At 34.1% G+C, this 15967-nt stretch overlaps 1 long non-coding RNA gene across 2 annotated transcripts; it reads right to left on the bottom strand.

Annotated features, from left to right (window-relative positions):
• Positions 1-943: 943 nt before the first annotated feature.
• On the bottom strand, positions 944-4640 carry LOC146921759 (uncharacterized). 2 transcript variants are annotated; one of them, XR_015010798.1, is made up of 6 exons: positions 4283-4640; positions 4100-4194; positions 3286-3343; positions 3133-3203; positions 1595-1736; positions 944-1498 (listed from the first exon to the last, which is right to left on the bottom strand). It is a non-coding gene; the product is annotated as an uncharacterized LOC146921759 (long non-coding RNA). The 2 variants fall into 2 exon arrangements; XR_015010799.1 differs by lacking the exon at positions 3286-3343 and having other exon boundaries at positions 945-1498.
• Between the last annotated feature and the right edge of the window lie 11327 nt (positions 4641-15967).

Raw genomic sequence — 15967 nt, 5'->3', positions numbered from 1 at the left:
TGTAAGTTATAATTCAAACATACAATAAAAATGAAAAGAAAAAAAAATACAACTCTATCAATAATATGTAAACTTACCAAATTATACCATACAACCAAGTTTCTAATGGTGCTTAAATAAGAAGATAGAGAGACATAATAGGACAGCAAACGAAAACTTAACAAAGGCCAACACAATCTATTATTGTGTGTTTTCAATAATAACAAAGTTCATATTTTTGTGCTATTATAATTCATAACCTGGCGGAAAACCCAGAAACAACATATAATACTTCTTCAGCCTAAGGCTTCAACAACTTCCCACACCATTGAAGAGGATTCATTATATCCACAGCTTGGCTATTCCGATACCACGAAGTCCGAATCTTCAGGATTTCCGCAACTTGTAAAGAGCATGGTTGGTTTATCAGGCCAATGATGAACATTAGCCAAAAGAATTATCATATAGAAAATTAATTCAGAGCACTAATCCTTGTAGGTTCTTGACCCACTAGGCCACATGCACTTGCTGCCACATAGGGCTGGCAATGAACCGAACCAACTCGAACAAAGTTCGAGACTCGACTAGACAATAATCAATCTATAATAGTAATAATAATAAGATAAAAGGTGAGTGATATGCATGTTGATACTTGATATACCAGCAACATAAAGTAACTCCTATAAAATTAAAAATACTAATTTGAATTCTTTGTTTGATTGTATTCTCACAAAATGCCTAAGAAGATCAACCTGATGTAGAGGATTTTAAAATATCTTGTGATGTACATGCCTGAATCAAACTTGATGGCAAATTGTATGAGATTATAAGGATTCTAGTTCTAGATTAAATGGATGTATAGATTAATGCTAAGGTTATGGCGTGGACTGCACAAAAAGTGTGAATTAATATTATTCACACAAATTCACTATAATAACTATTAGGAATTTTTAAGGTTCATGCCTATTATTTCTAGTAAAGTATCTTAATAAAAAACTGACATTTTTTGCACAGTTAATAGAATCTTTATTCAAATTATAGTTAATAGAATCCAATAACATGTCATAATTTGTGGCCACTATATCCATCAGAACATTATAATATAGTGTATATTTAGTGATTATAAAATAATATAAATTGGATAGGAGCAGTCTACTATAATGAGTTTGATTAGATTATGCATCAAGATACTACTATGGCATACGTATATTAAGATAGGGGTCAATGCAACTAAGTATTTGCATGCATATTTTAATCAGTATCGTTAACTACTCACTTTTCCTATAAAGTGACTCTTACTTCAGAAAAGCCACATCCAAAGAAAATTGTTACATTACTTTATCAACATTCAGAAAGTTGATTAAAAACTCACCTTGTCATTATCCTTTATAAGCATCAGAAATGATGATATTTCAGGGTATATGATCTCATCTATCTTCTCTGGACGTTCAACTATAGAGTACTTCACAGCTATAACAACAGTAGCTCGAGTAAATGCAGCTAGACTGCTTGTTCTTACCTATAAAAAATTTAGAATATACAAACATAACCACCAAATATAAAATATGCAAGTCACAAGCTAATAGTACAGGGTACCAAGATAAAGTTCAGATACCTTGAGTGCAGGAACAAGTTGTACAAGTATTATTTGCAAAATGTTTAAATGGAAATGAAACCGGATTAGAATGAGGAAGATCAACTTCATATAGTCCATGAGCCACTCTAGCTTTGCCAATCATCTTCAAGGTATTCATTTCCTGCACAAGACAATGATCATCATAAAAGGAAAGAAAACAGGGTGAATGATTAGTAAGCTGAGTGACTGAAATAAGGTTGAAAGAAAAATGAGGAACATGGAAGATGTGTGAAGGGTGTTTGCTTTCATTTGCTTTCATATTCTTATGAATGAAAGCAGATTTTTTGTTAAGGCTTATCAGGGTCATTACGTATATCAATTTCAATCATTTGTTAGCAAACAATACGATAAAAAAGTTGTAGCATTTATTGTTATAATGTCATTCAATCTGCTTCTTACAATGACTCAATTTTACCAACGCGGATGCATATACTACCAGTTACACATGCATTTCCAGATATCGAATACAAGATTTTTTTTTTTTTTGAAGGAATCGAATACTGTGAATGCATATATATACTACTTTTTTTTTGGTTACTACTAGTTACTAACATCTATAAGATATTTGTATGGACCACTATACTTGCAAGTTTATTTAATAAAAACCAATATGCTGCAAAAGTACTCCTATTTAAGTCAACAAATCTGCAAACTAATATTTAATTCGAAAGACTCACGTGATCTTTTGAAGGGAAACAATCAACAGACGAGTGTATATTCAATCTGGAATTAACTGTTTCAAGCTTTATTGAAAGGAACTGAAAAAAAGAAAGTTAATTTTCTCCATGTACATAATAAATTAATTAAATCTTGAAGTCTAAACTCAAGCTTGATATGTGAATTGTTTATATACACACATTGAGCTAAAACAATGTACACCTGTTAACAAAGAAATAGTTCAATTAACTATGGTTATATCTACTCAACATTTAGCTAACTATGGTTAGAACTAAATACCATTATTTAAGTTAAGCTGATATGGTATGAGAGCCTGTGGGACCACTACTTAATCAATTTTGATTCTTTTTTTTACCAAATCAGAAAACCACTACTTCAAAGTTCAACTATTCAATTATATATGCCTTATTCCTCATGTATTTTATGTTTTATTTTGAAATTCAAAGTCTCAATGTTGGACTTTTGATACGTAAGCAAGGGCTGTGTATGGCTGTATCACATGTATAATTTGTTTAAAAAAATTGGAAAATGATGACGGTGGACAAAACTGAGTTTTTTTTTTTTTTGAAGAAGGACAAAACTGAGTTATTACAGCTATATATGAAAACTTTGGACCGAAATTGTAAAAAAATATTAATGGAGAATGCCTTTAATTGAAATGTACTAAAATTTGTGCAATTGTTAGAATTCAGGTAAATATAGCAGGGTATAACCAATAACTAACATATGCGTATCAAAACCATATACGGTATACTTATAGATTTTAGCAGTAAAGTGGCCTTGGTATTAATAGAAAACAGTGGAAAATAAAGTTAAATGTTAACAGTGGCATAATTCACCTTTGTCATTCTTCTCAGTGTCTCTTACCACACAGATTGAGAATAATTCATCATGTACCATTCCAGTCACCCTGTTAAGGTTCAAACCAAAACAAGTAGTAAAATTAATAAGCATAAGGTAAGAACTAATGGTAACTAAAAGGATTATAGTACCTTAAATGGTTTTGGATTAAGGGTGAGCACAACACCAGCTTGTTCTGTAATTCTCTTTCTGAACAAAGCACAATATATTCAATTAGAATATTCATAACTCATAAATAACACGTTATTGAACCAAAAGGCTCAACAAAATTAAGATACTGTGACATTTTCTGAGAAATGATTGTTTTAGAAGCTTAACCTCTTTGTATCAAATAGTCAATGTGTATATATAAATCAAAAGTAGGTTAAATGAAATTATCTCATGGATTGTACCTAAAATCCCAATAGATGATCATCAACTTCAATACCTACACTAACACTAATTGAAGTAGTCGACACAATTTGCAGAAGTCATAGACCTAATTCCTATTTTCTATGATTACATAATATAAACGTGACTCCATATTAGTATGAAAATTGTCTAGAATTGCAACTCTTTGCTTTTGGCAGAAATATATCACTCTAACTATAGATAAAAAAAACTTCACATTGCTTCAGGCATCCCAGCAACAATTTGTTTTCGCAGCACAATAATGAAATTTTGGAGAAATCGACATCCATATTTACAAACATACAAGTGATTGGGCATAACATCTAATTCCAATCTGGAAAACCAAACCAGTACATATATATTGAAAGAACAAACAAAAAACTATAACCATCAAATAAATCAAACCAACACATCACTTTCTCATGCTGTGATACGCATACTTTCCTCGTGCAATAGTTCAAAAACAACAATCCCAATTGACTCAACAACAATCTCAATAAGACAATCATACTTGGTGTGTGTTTGGATCAACAACAAATATATATGAAGACTCACCTGTTTTCAGATAACGAGATCGACCCGACGAGATTCGATTGAGTGAGTGAGAGAAAGCCAAAACGAGTGAGTGAGAAAAATAAGAACGGATTCACCTGTTTCAGAGTTAAAAAGTGATTGAGAGGTCGGATTAAAAGAAAATCAAAACATGTGAGTGAGAGAAATAAGAACATCGAGATTCACCTGATTCAGATTTCGACGAGTGAGTTCACATCGAGATTGAGTGAGTGATTCAGATTGAGATTCATGTTCAACAGATTGAGATTCAGATAGAGTGATTCAGGTCCGATTTTTAGGGTTCACTCGGTTGGGATCCAGATTCGATTTTGGGGTTCAGTCGTTTGGGGATAAGGGTAAAAAACATCTCCAATTTCAGTTTGTTGTTCGATTTGGAGTGAAGAGGGAAAACCAAAACGTTTTTGTGAGTGATTGATTGAGTTTGGGAGGAGAAGGGTTTGATGTTATGGTTTCTCTGCAGAGGAAAGTGAAGAACGCGTAAGTGTGAAAACTGAAAGGGAAAGAGAAAATTGTAAAAGTGACTTTTTTTTTTTTTGAATAAAATTGTAAACGTGACTTGTTTTTCCCCACAGGTATATGCGACTGATGTCAAACCAAGTTCATCAAAATTTCAAAAATGCCACCGCGTTTGCTTTTCCCTACAGGTGTTATTCCCACTGATGTGAAAAAGCTTCGGTTACAAATTTTCCCCTCAGTCATTTAATGCACCGATGTGAATACCCCTCCGTTTGACATTTCCCATCAGGTATTTGACCACTGATGTGGATATCCTGTTGTGAAATGTGTTTTTTCTAGTAGTGTCGAACAACATCATTCAAACCATTTTCATAATAAACCTTGGGGTCAAAACCCCATTGAATTTTCCTTTTATTTTCTTAATCAAAAATTCAATGAAAATAATCAAACTTTGACTTCTTTTTGCAATTCACTAATCCAACCTCACAATTTCCTAACCTCATGCCCTTGAGGCCTCTTTCTATTCTTCAAAACTCCAATTTTCAAACTTAAAATCAACCAACAAAAACAAAAACATTTTTGGAAGAGAACTACGGTGGATTTGATCCCTTAAACGGGTACGTAGGCAAGGAACACAATTCCTTCAATTCAAATAAAATAAAAATCCAAAAACATTCTTCTCCCTCCAATTCTTCACTTAGAAACTCTTAGGTTTAAATAACATCTTTCAAAATAGCATTTAAAAATAAAGCGCGCGCGTAGAAATTAAAGACGGTTCCTATAGGATACTATAGTCGTTATGGGTGCCTAACACCTTCCCGTAGCGAAAACAACTCCCGAACCTCGATTCTCAAGGGTTTTGCTTACTTTTTCCCTTCCCAAGAAAAAAATAAGATATCACCAGTTAGAAAGGTTCAAACGTAATCAATGTTTGACACCCGAAAAACCAAGATAAAACAAGGTTCAAAACAATTCTTATGCAAAAATGTTTTTGAAGGTACTCCCCGCCTTAATTGTTGATGTTGAATCCCTAAATTAATTTGATTAAAATCTCTAACCCTGAATTACTGCAGTTGAATCCCTAACTTATGAATTGAATGTGGAGTTAGTAATTATGTTAATAAACTATATCAATAACAACAATTAGAGTGGGGAATACTTTGAACAATTGTTTTCATAAGAATTGTTTTGAACCTCGGTAAAATTGTATTGAACCTAGGTGATAGTTGTTTTTCCATAAGAATGCATTAATAACTTCTATTTGGATATAAGTGTATGTGTCTATAAATAGGCATAAGGTATCCTTATTAAATATTCATCTAAAGCACAAATACTTGCTAGTATACGACTCACCAGCTCTTTTATCTTTGCAAATACTGAATACAAGAGTAAGTTACAAGAATTTGTTAAAAAACTTGGCTAAGTAGTTCCAGCATACCAAACCATTAATGAAATCCTGCATCACGATCCAAAGTTCAAGTCTAGCGTGACCATGAGTGAGTTACAAGAATTTGTTAAAAAACTTGGCTAAGTAGTTCCAGCATACCAAACCATTAATGAAATCCTGCATCACGATCCAAAGTTCAAGTCTAGCGTGACCATGAGTGAGATAACTATCACTTGTCAAAGCACCTATGCACGACGAAAAGACGTAGAGTATGAAACTACTAGAATTGCCTTTGAGTCTTTCACTAAGAAGATTAAAGGTGACATGTGATCTTTTGTTCTCTAGGTATAAAACAGTTAATATTCAGGTTCAATTATATTTACTTATTTGCTAACTATTGTTCACTAATTTGAGCATATTTTTGTCAATTATGCATTTTGAAACTTTTGATATTGAATTCTTTTACATACATACATACCTACATACGTACGTACGTATGTATGTATGTATGTATGTATGTATGTATGGTAAACTCAAATTAGTGAACAACATTAGGCAAATATGTAACCCTAGTGAGGTAGAATATTAACAGTTTTATACCTCAATAACAAAAGAGACAACTCAAATTCTTTAATCTTCTATGTGAAACACTACAAAGAAATTCTAGCAGTTTCTTGCTTTGCGTCTTTTCATCATGCATTAGCGTCTTTAGAAGTGATAGTTATCCCGCCCACGATTACACTGGACCTGAACTTCAGAGCTTGTTGCATGTCCTCATTAATGGTTTGGCATATTGGGACTACATAGCCACATAGTTAAACAAACTCTTGTTTTCTATTATAAGCCATTGATGCAAAGAGAAAAAGATGTGATAAGTGATATATGAGCAAGTGTTTGTGATTTGGATAAATATTAGAGAATGATATCTTATGTTTATTTATAGACACATATTTACTTCTATCCAAATATAAGTTATTAATGCATTCTTATGGAAAAACAATTTTTCACCTAGGTTTGATACAATTTTCACCTAGGTTGAAAACAATTCTTATGAACAAAGTTGTTAAAAGTATTCCATGCCCTAGTTGTTGATGTTGAATCCTTAAATTGATTTGATTGAAATCTCTAAGCCCTAATTCCTTTGTAGGAGGAGAATGGCTATACTTAAATTTTAGGCACATAGCTCAAGGGAAGTGTATTTTTTTTAAGGCTATTTGTGTATTAAACCTAGGTGAAATCAGATACTCATAATGGACGGTCATTGGTTAGGTATTATATGAATTATAAGAATAGTAGATGCCCAGAACGTTTGATGGTCTATCAAAATAGTGAATGGAGATTGAAGATAAATGGAGTCAAAATGGCCTTATAATCCCTGCAATCAGGATAGTGAAGAAAGTCAGGAATCATTATTCCAAGATCCTAATGATATTTATGAAGAGTTTATATTACTTGTTTTTTTCTGTTCAGGTTCTCCGTCTCCTTGTCAAATTACATACCAATCTTTGTACATGTTATATACATTAGTCAAAAATAAAGATTGGTATGTAATTTAGGTGTTTGAGGCGAAACTTTTTGTTTAGGTTATATAATCTATTAAGATATTCAATGCATGTATGATATTATTGTTGACACTCTTGTCACTAAACTTTATAGTTTGTTCATAAAAAGATTTGTATGATTAATGAGTTGTACAATATTGATATGCTTATATGAACTTATTGTTATATGTATTTGTTATATGTTTGTCATCTAACAACAGAATTAACTTAGAAATAATCTTTTACAAACTGCCACCAACTAGTTGAGAATGATGTTTTTGGTGCTAAATAGTTGAAAGAATAGATCTCAACATTTGGCATTTACAAAAAATTTTACAGAGAGAATCCCATGATTATAGAGATTAAATGTGGCCTTATACCTAACTAATCACATCAGAAATATATATACATGGGAATTAACAATATATTTACATCGAAGAAAATAAGGGACATAATATCCCAATCAAATATTCTATTTATAACATCATATCTCAACACAACTAAATGGGAAATCAGTCTTACAAGTGAATTATTTATATACAGATGGACGTTCTATGAAATAACATCAAATAAAATATGAAAAATGCTGAAAAGATAGCATCATAAGAGATGTAAAGCATAAAAGATTGAAGAATAACATATGAAAGAGAGGGAAAGAAAGAATACCGAAAGTTTAAAATCGCAACCTAACTTAGAGAGCGCAGCATTACAAATAATCTTCTCCCTTTTCACACTAAGAAGACCCTCGTCCTGATTTTGATACATATTAAAAAGTCGTTGGCTAACAGCATATTTTAAAAAAGAATCTCCAAGTGTTTCTAGTGACTCATAATGAAAGGTCTCCTTGCATGACTTTGCGGTCATTGCTTCCAAGACCTAAAATGCAAAATGCAGATACCATCATCAGTGCAAATATCTTTAAAATGTTTGACAACTTACAAGAAAACCACACATTCAAATACACCAAGACAAATTAACCAAAAAATGCAAGCGGAGGAAGTTCCAAACCAAGTGTCTTCTCAATATATGCAATGTGTATTAGGCAATGGTGAATAAAAGTAGAGCAGAATGAACTCTTTACCTTCAACGTCCAGAGTTCAGTGTTTTCTACTACAACAATAAGTAGGGGGTAACCCTCCAAAAGGTGTTCCCTGAGCGGAACGGCTCTTTACCTATGAGAATAGTTTGTTTTGGCCATTATGATGGTAGGCACTAGACAAATATAAGTAGGGGGTTAACCTAAATAAGAGGTAACCCCCTACTAACATAAGTAAAAATATCATACTAATTATTATTATCTAATTGTGTTAATTAAATAATTAATCTGTTATAATTCCCTAAACCCTAAACCCTACTAAACCCTAATAGGGGGTAACCCCCAATTAGGGGTGTTCAAAACGAACCAACCCAATAGAAAAACCGCAAACCAAACCAATTTAAACCGAAACCGCAAAAAACCGCACTTAGTTCGGATGAATTCGGATGACTTTTGCACTGAACCACGCGGTTCGGTTCGGTTTGCGGTTTGCATCTCAGCAACTGAACCAAACCAAACCAAACCGCAAGAATAATGAATATTACTTAAATATGTACTAGCCCAATTACATAGCTCAAGAATAATCTCTTTTGATTTGATTTTTCCATCGTTGCACCATCAGGTTCGTTTATAATTGCTTTCCATCTCTTTCAATTCATTTCCAGTGATGAATTTGTTTTCTTTACTTCCCAATAATTTGTTTCATGCTTATGTTTCTTCTTAATTTTACCTATATTTTGATATAAGTTTTACCTAATATTTTATCATATAAACATCAAAATAAAATGTCCTATGTTTATTTTGTAACAAGTTGGCAATATTAGAGTTAATGTAATATTTTTTTATCTCGCGATAACCGCACAAACCGAACCAATCCAAACCGCATTGGTTTGGTTTGGTTTGGTTTGGATGTCTTTTTAAAAATCAACCAAACCAAACCAAACCGCATGCTTTTTTATCTTGCGGTTTGGATGACTTTTTTGCTCAAAACCGAACCAAACCGCCCCGCGAACACCCTACCCCCTACTAACATAAGTAAAAATATCATACTAATTATTATTATTTAATTGTGTTAATTAAATAATTAATCTGTTATAATTAGGTCTTGAATTTTGAACATATAATTCTGCTCGACTAATCTCTTAAATTTTTTGAGATTGTTTGCTATTTTACTCATAGATTAATCTGTAACTATTGTCTTATGCTACTGCAATAGATTAATCTATATACGGTCAATATTCAATCTTGGTAAGATATGTTAATGATGACAAGATACATATTTTTTGCCTTATCTAATCAATTAATATAAAGCATGACATTTGACAATATTTGATACTCGTATCTTTTTCTGAGAGTTCACATTAACTTTTCTTGACATACTCACTCACCGCTCTAACCACTTTCAATTCATCCCATCCAGTATCCACAATACATTCCACCTACTCAACAACTCATATCACATCTAACTTATTGTTACATTTACAAGTTGAAGCAACTCTTCACCGCATCACTCACGGACCATACAATTATGGGGGTAACCCCCTACTAATATAAGTAGGGGGTTACCACCCCTTACTAACATAAGTAGGGGGTAACCCCCTACTAACATAAGTAGGGGGTAACCCTCTACTTATGTTAGTAGTGGGTAACCCCCTACTTGTATTAGTAAGGGAATACCCCCTACTTATGTTAGTAGTGGGTAACCCCCTACTTATATTAGTAGGGGGAAACCCCCTACTAACATAAGTAGGGGGTTAACTTAAATAGGGGGTAACCCCCTACTAACATAAGTAAAAATATCATACTAATTATTATTATTTAATTGTGTTAATTAAATAATTAATCTGTTATAATTAGGTCTTGAATTTTGAACATATAATTCTGCGCGACTATTCTCTTAAATTTTTTGACATTGTTTGCTATTTTACTCATAGATTAATCTGTAACTATTGTCTTATGCAACTGCAAAGCAGTCCTATGGAAAACCTTATAAAAAAAAGTACTTTGTTGCAAATATTCAAACTATAATGGTTATCTACAATGGAGCAACGACTAGAGTACAAATATCTGGAGGGGCAACAAAGAATTTTTCATAACAATAACATAACAATGGAATACACAAGAATGTTAAAACACACCCAAGCTGTGAAAGTGATCTATTAATGTTGCCTGCTTCCTTCAAACAGTTTCCTGCTGCACCTGTTGATTTCTGACGTTCTGACCCAGCTAATTCAACAAGATTGATTTTACATGTTTTACATCTGATAATACAATTTGCAATACTCTGCAAATTGAAAATATGAGCTTACATCAGTTACTCTTTTATTTTCAGTTATATTGTGATGCAATTCAATTTTCTTATGCGTTGTTATTTGCTTTCAAATAAGGTACTACTAGCTTAATAAAGGAAATATAAAATATTATTTGATAAAATAAGAATAATAGTATTTGTTTGAGTTGAATTTGTCCCAGCAAGGCATATTTATAAGAAGTAGGTTATGTGATATATAAAGCTTGCAACGGGATACTGTATTTTTGCATCCTAATATGATTTAATTTTAAAATATATATGAGTAAGGGTTGAGTTAAGGTAGGTATATGTAGTACAATCTATGGAAAACAGATGAAGTGCATAAACACATGTGTCTAGAGACTAGTAAAATAAGTGATACTTAATAGCCAGTACAATACTACAAAATGAACATAGTTATACATAAATAAACATGTAAAATAGCCCCTTAAACAAAATTGAGTTTAGGGGTATGAAGTACTCATCAAGAAGAGACAGAAAGTGTTCCAAGGATATTCAGGACAATTAATAGATTAATAACAGAAAGTTAGTCTTTGTACGTCTTAGGTATTGTCTTTATCCTTGCCGATCTCCTTACTGCAGGCTGAGGTGCAGCTAACTTCCTTCGGGTTTTAGGCTGAGGTGGAGGCGAAGCAAGTGCATCATCACCCAAGGATAAAGAGGCCATATCCTCCATCAAACTTTCATTCTTCTCCATCTCACCCACATCCTCCATCAAACTTTCATTCACATCCTTCGTCAAACTTTCATTCTCCGTCTCATCCGGCACATCCTTTGTCAAACTTTTATTCTCCGTCTCGGCCGCCACATGCTCCTTCAAAATTTTATTCTCCGTCTCGGACGCCACATTCTCCTTCAAACTTTTATTCTCCTCCTCGACTGTCACACAACATTCACGTGGTATAATCTGAAAAATGAAAGGAAAAAACCAGAACTAGTGGGCCTATAAACTTCCATAGCAATCTCACACTCCCTCACCTCACTATATATACTAATAAGAAGCATAACAAATAGTGCAAAAAAATACCTCGTCGGCTTTGATAGTTTTTAACACTTCCCATTCATTCCTTTTATAATCATACTTTTGAATTGGTGGGTAATGAAAAGACGATAGGTTTAGCTTTAAAGAAGGTATTCTCTCAAACACACAGCCTAAAATTAATTAAGTAAAATATGTTAGCAAAAAATAAACCACATGAAAAATATAAGATATTAACAAAAAAAAAGGAAATTAACAATTACCTCGAAAACTAGCGCACACCCTTTAAAATTGTGTTGTTTTGCAAATCCTGTTTTGATTTCATTTTTGAGCTTATTGAATGATACATGTAAGTCATCATAGATTGCTTCAGCCCAGTTCACTTTTTCATATATATTAAGATCTTTTATGTAATATCCCGCCTGTCAGTATCAATATATTACCAGTCGATCATGTCAGAGGATTTAAAATCATGGAAAGTAAGTTAATGAAAATATTTTATGAGATGTCAGCTTATTACGGATAAAGTATCAGTGACGTATTAAATACGCCTAAGGCAAGGGCATTTCCGTAATTTCACGAAAAGGAATATTTATATGTTTTGTGTGGGAAAATATCTCATTTCCCTTATCCTTTTCTCTCTCTTGGTTGGGAAAATATTTTCTTCTCCTTCTCTCTTCTCTTCTCCCACGCCATCTTTCTTTTCTCTCTCAACCAAACTTTTCCAAATCTTCTCCCATCTTTGGCAAGCTTCTAAACTATGTATCCTCATGATCTTTTGAACTAAGGGAAGCTTGTGTTGTGTTTGATTTCTCTACTTCTTTCTCTCAATAAGTGAATCAAGAATTTAGGGTTTGGTTATGTTGGAAGTGGGAGCTTGATCTAGTGCAAGATGTGGTTCTCCATGAACATAGAAGATGAATAGAAGTTGGAATCAAGGGCTAGGTTTCAAGAAAGGCAAGAAGCAAGAGTTAGGGTTGTTGGTTAGTAAGTTCAAAGATGATTCAAGTATGGTTTCTTCATGATCAATCAAGGATCATGATGTCTTAGATTGCAAGAAAGACATCAAGATAGTGATGGTTTGAGCAAAGGAAGCAAGAGGGACAAAGCTAGGGTTTTAGCATGTTGGGCTTGGCACATAGTGATGCTTCAAGAACTTGTTTTAGGTGAGTTCCATAGATAGCTTTCCCCACCCTTTGGGATTATGATTATGCCATGTATGTTTAATATGAATAACAAGAAATTCTAGGGTTTATGTATTAGTCTAGTTGCCCCTTTTCTTGCCATGCTTACTAAACATGTTTGTACTTGCCAAATGAATGTTTTATAAGTTTCCAATGATCAAATATGTTCCAAAACACATAGAGACACTTGGTTTGAGGTTTTTGGGTCAAAAATACCATTTTTAAGTGTTCTGGACTGTCCTAACTCGCCACGGCGAGCTATTACTCGCCACGGCGAGCTATTACTCGCCACGGCGAGCTAGAACTCCGAAAGGGGGGTCCTGCTCGCCCCCAACTCGCCACGGCGAGCTACCACTCACCTCCCCAGCAGAATCACTCGCCTAGGCGAGTAAGACAGTGAGAAATCTCACTGTTTTGCTTGCTTCGGGCAGGCATGGGGATTCGCGACGCGGTTTTCTCCGTGGTGTCTTTTTACAAATGTAAACCCCTCAAACCAAGGTCCTAAATGATGATTAAAGGAAGCATGATTCTTATGATGTGAAGCAAGTATTAAGCATGTTAGTAAGGCATGGCATTTGAGAGAATCATGTCATGAACGGGGTAGCAAGTTATCCATTAAGCAAGGGAAAACTAGAGCCTCGACATAGTCGTCGAGAACTAGCAAGTTAGCATGATTTCCTAGAATGATAGGACGCAAAGTATATATCTTCGCACATGATTAAGAATAAGATTACAAGCATGATAAGTGTGGTTTGATTACAAGCATGATAAGTGTGGTTTGATTAGCAAGACTAAGATTATAACCGCATGGCAGTGCTCGTGTCTCTTGTTATCCACGCCAGGGGGATACGGGAGGTTCTCGACCTAAGGGGAATGGTTCAAGCCGCAAGGGACCCGCACGACACCGAGTGAGTCCGATGTACGTACATCGGTCATGTATGGGATTGTTCTCAGGGTTACTCCACCCGGGGCTCTCCGTAAAATGAACTAAGATAACTGTTTGTTCAACGCTAACATAATGAATGAACTTAGATACGTTTATGTATGATATGATTATGATTATGTTATGTTCATGATTATGCAAGAGTAATCCATGCAAGTTTATGTTTAAGAATAAGAGCATTAGATGCTACATGATAAGTACAAGGCATGGACTAGAGCAAGTAAAGAACATGATACCGATGACGATCTTAGGTTTCCCCTAATCGTCCGGTTTAGAATCGTGCCATGATTATGTTATGTTTAGGCCTCGATACGTAAGCATATTCTTGGCAATGCGGTCCTAGGTTCCCTCGGCCGCCATGACACGTATAGGAAGTGAAGCCTATAACAAGTTAAGGTGAGACTATGACGGCCCTAGTATGCACGACCGTCTAGTATGCAAGTCCCCACACACGAATAATCAACCGTCAGGTTGTAATGTAGACACGTGGTGACCGTAGGTTTCCCTTGAGGTTACCTATAGTCTAGGATTTAGGGGAACTCACTGAGACATTATGTCTCATCCCAATCCTTTTTGTTTCAGATAAACAGGTTGGATGTCAAGGTAGTAGCCGGATGGATTTTCAGCAAGAGCTCGTTCGTACAAGAAGCATGAAGAATATGGATCTCAAGGATGTACATGTTTTAAATTAGATAAGATATGATGTATTGATAATGTACAAATGCGTTCTGTTGTATATAAATTCATTCGAAGTTTTTATGTTGTATATTTTAATGTATCCAGTACTAAATTAAACGCACGTGCCAGACTTTCTAGATACGTCTGGTATGGGCGTTACATTCTACCATTGCCCAAGCCGACGTACGCGGTTTCTTGGGATCCGGGGAGGGTATAAAAAACATCTCAATCAAAAAATAGCAGAAGAGTTTCTTAAAATTTAATTTACTTTCCTCGTCATTCACATCTGTTTGACTCAAAAGTTTCTTAATTGTTGCTGTAGAGATTTCCCTAGAACTACCTAGATCACATTCTTTCATTAGGTCATAGACAAATTTTGGAACTCTTTTTGCAGCAGGGGTGGATAAACTAAGCCCGGTATTTTCAAGACCCAACACATCTGCCACCTCTTTGGCACAGAAAAAAAAAAGATGTGTTATTGTTTAATACAAACCTTCTAGTTGTTGGATCGTAAAAATCACTAAACAGTTTAATCAAAGATGTTGAACTCTGTTTGTCATTTTGTATGTTTGTAACATGAGAAAATACAGAGTCCCGCATGAGGTATTTTTTTTCCTCGGACAAATTAAGTTTGTGAAGAGTCGCTAAGCTAGCACCAAATTTTACAGGTTGTCTATTTTCTTCAGTATCCTAGAAAATAAGTACAAAATTAAAAGTATTCAATAGTATTCAATTGAAATTTACCCTAATAAAATTGAATAGAGACTCTTACCATTTTTTAGGATGAAGTCGTCATTACTGCCGGAGCCTATCCTAGTTCAAGGGGTGCAAAAAATATTCTCTATTAGTCAAACCGTTATATTTGGTTAGTGAACCGAACTATTATTTTACTAACGGTTCTGAACCGAACCAAATTAAAATTATCCAAACACAAACCAAAACTAACCAAACTGAACCATGAGTGAAGTTGAGATACTGGAGATTTGGTGAGAGTGCTATTGTTGCTAGTGACAATTATGTCATCAACATACACTAGCATGTAAACCAGATCCGAATTTTGTGAATAAACAAAGAGGGATGGATCACACTTATTTAGTGATCCATCCCTCTTTGTTTATTCACAAAATTCGGATCTGGTTTACATGCTAGTGTATGTTGATGACATAATTGTCACTAGCAACAATAGCACTCTCACCAAATCTCCAGTATCTCAACTTCACTCATGGTTCAGTTTGGTTAGTTTTGGTTTGTGTTTGGATAATTTTAATTTGGTTCGGTTCAGAACCGTTAGTAAAATAACAGTTCGGTTCACTAACCAAATATAACGGTTTGACT

This window comes from Medicago sativa, chromosome 5 (genome assembly GCF_051527215.1).
Source record: "Medicago sativa cultivar Bolivia chromosome 5, Bolivia_mono, whole genome shotgun sequence".
NCBI classification, from domain to species: Eukaryota; Viridiplantae; Streptophyta; class Magnoliopsida; order Fabales; family Fabaceae; genus Medicago; species Medicago sativa.
Note: the sequence above shows the minus strand (reverse complement) of the source record. Positions and strands in the feature narration are given on the sequence as shown.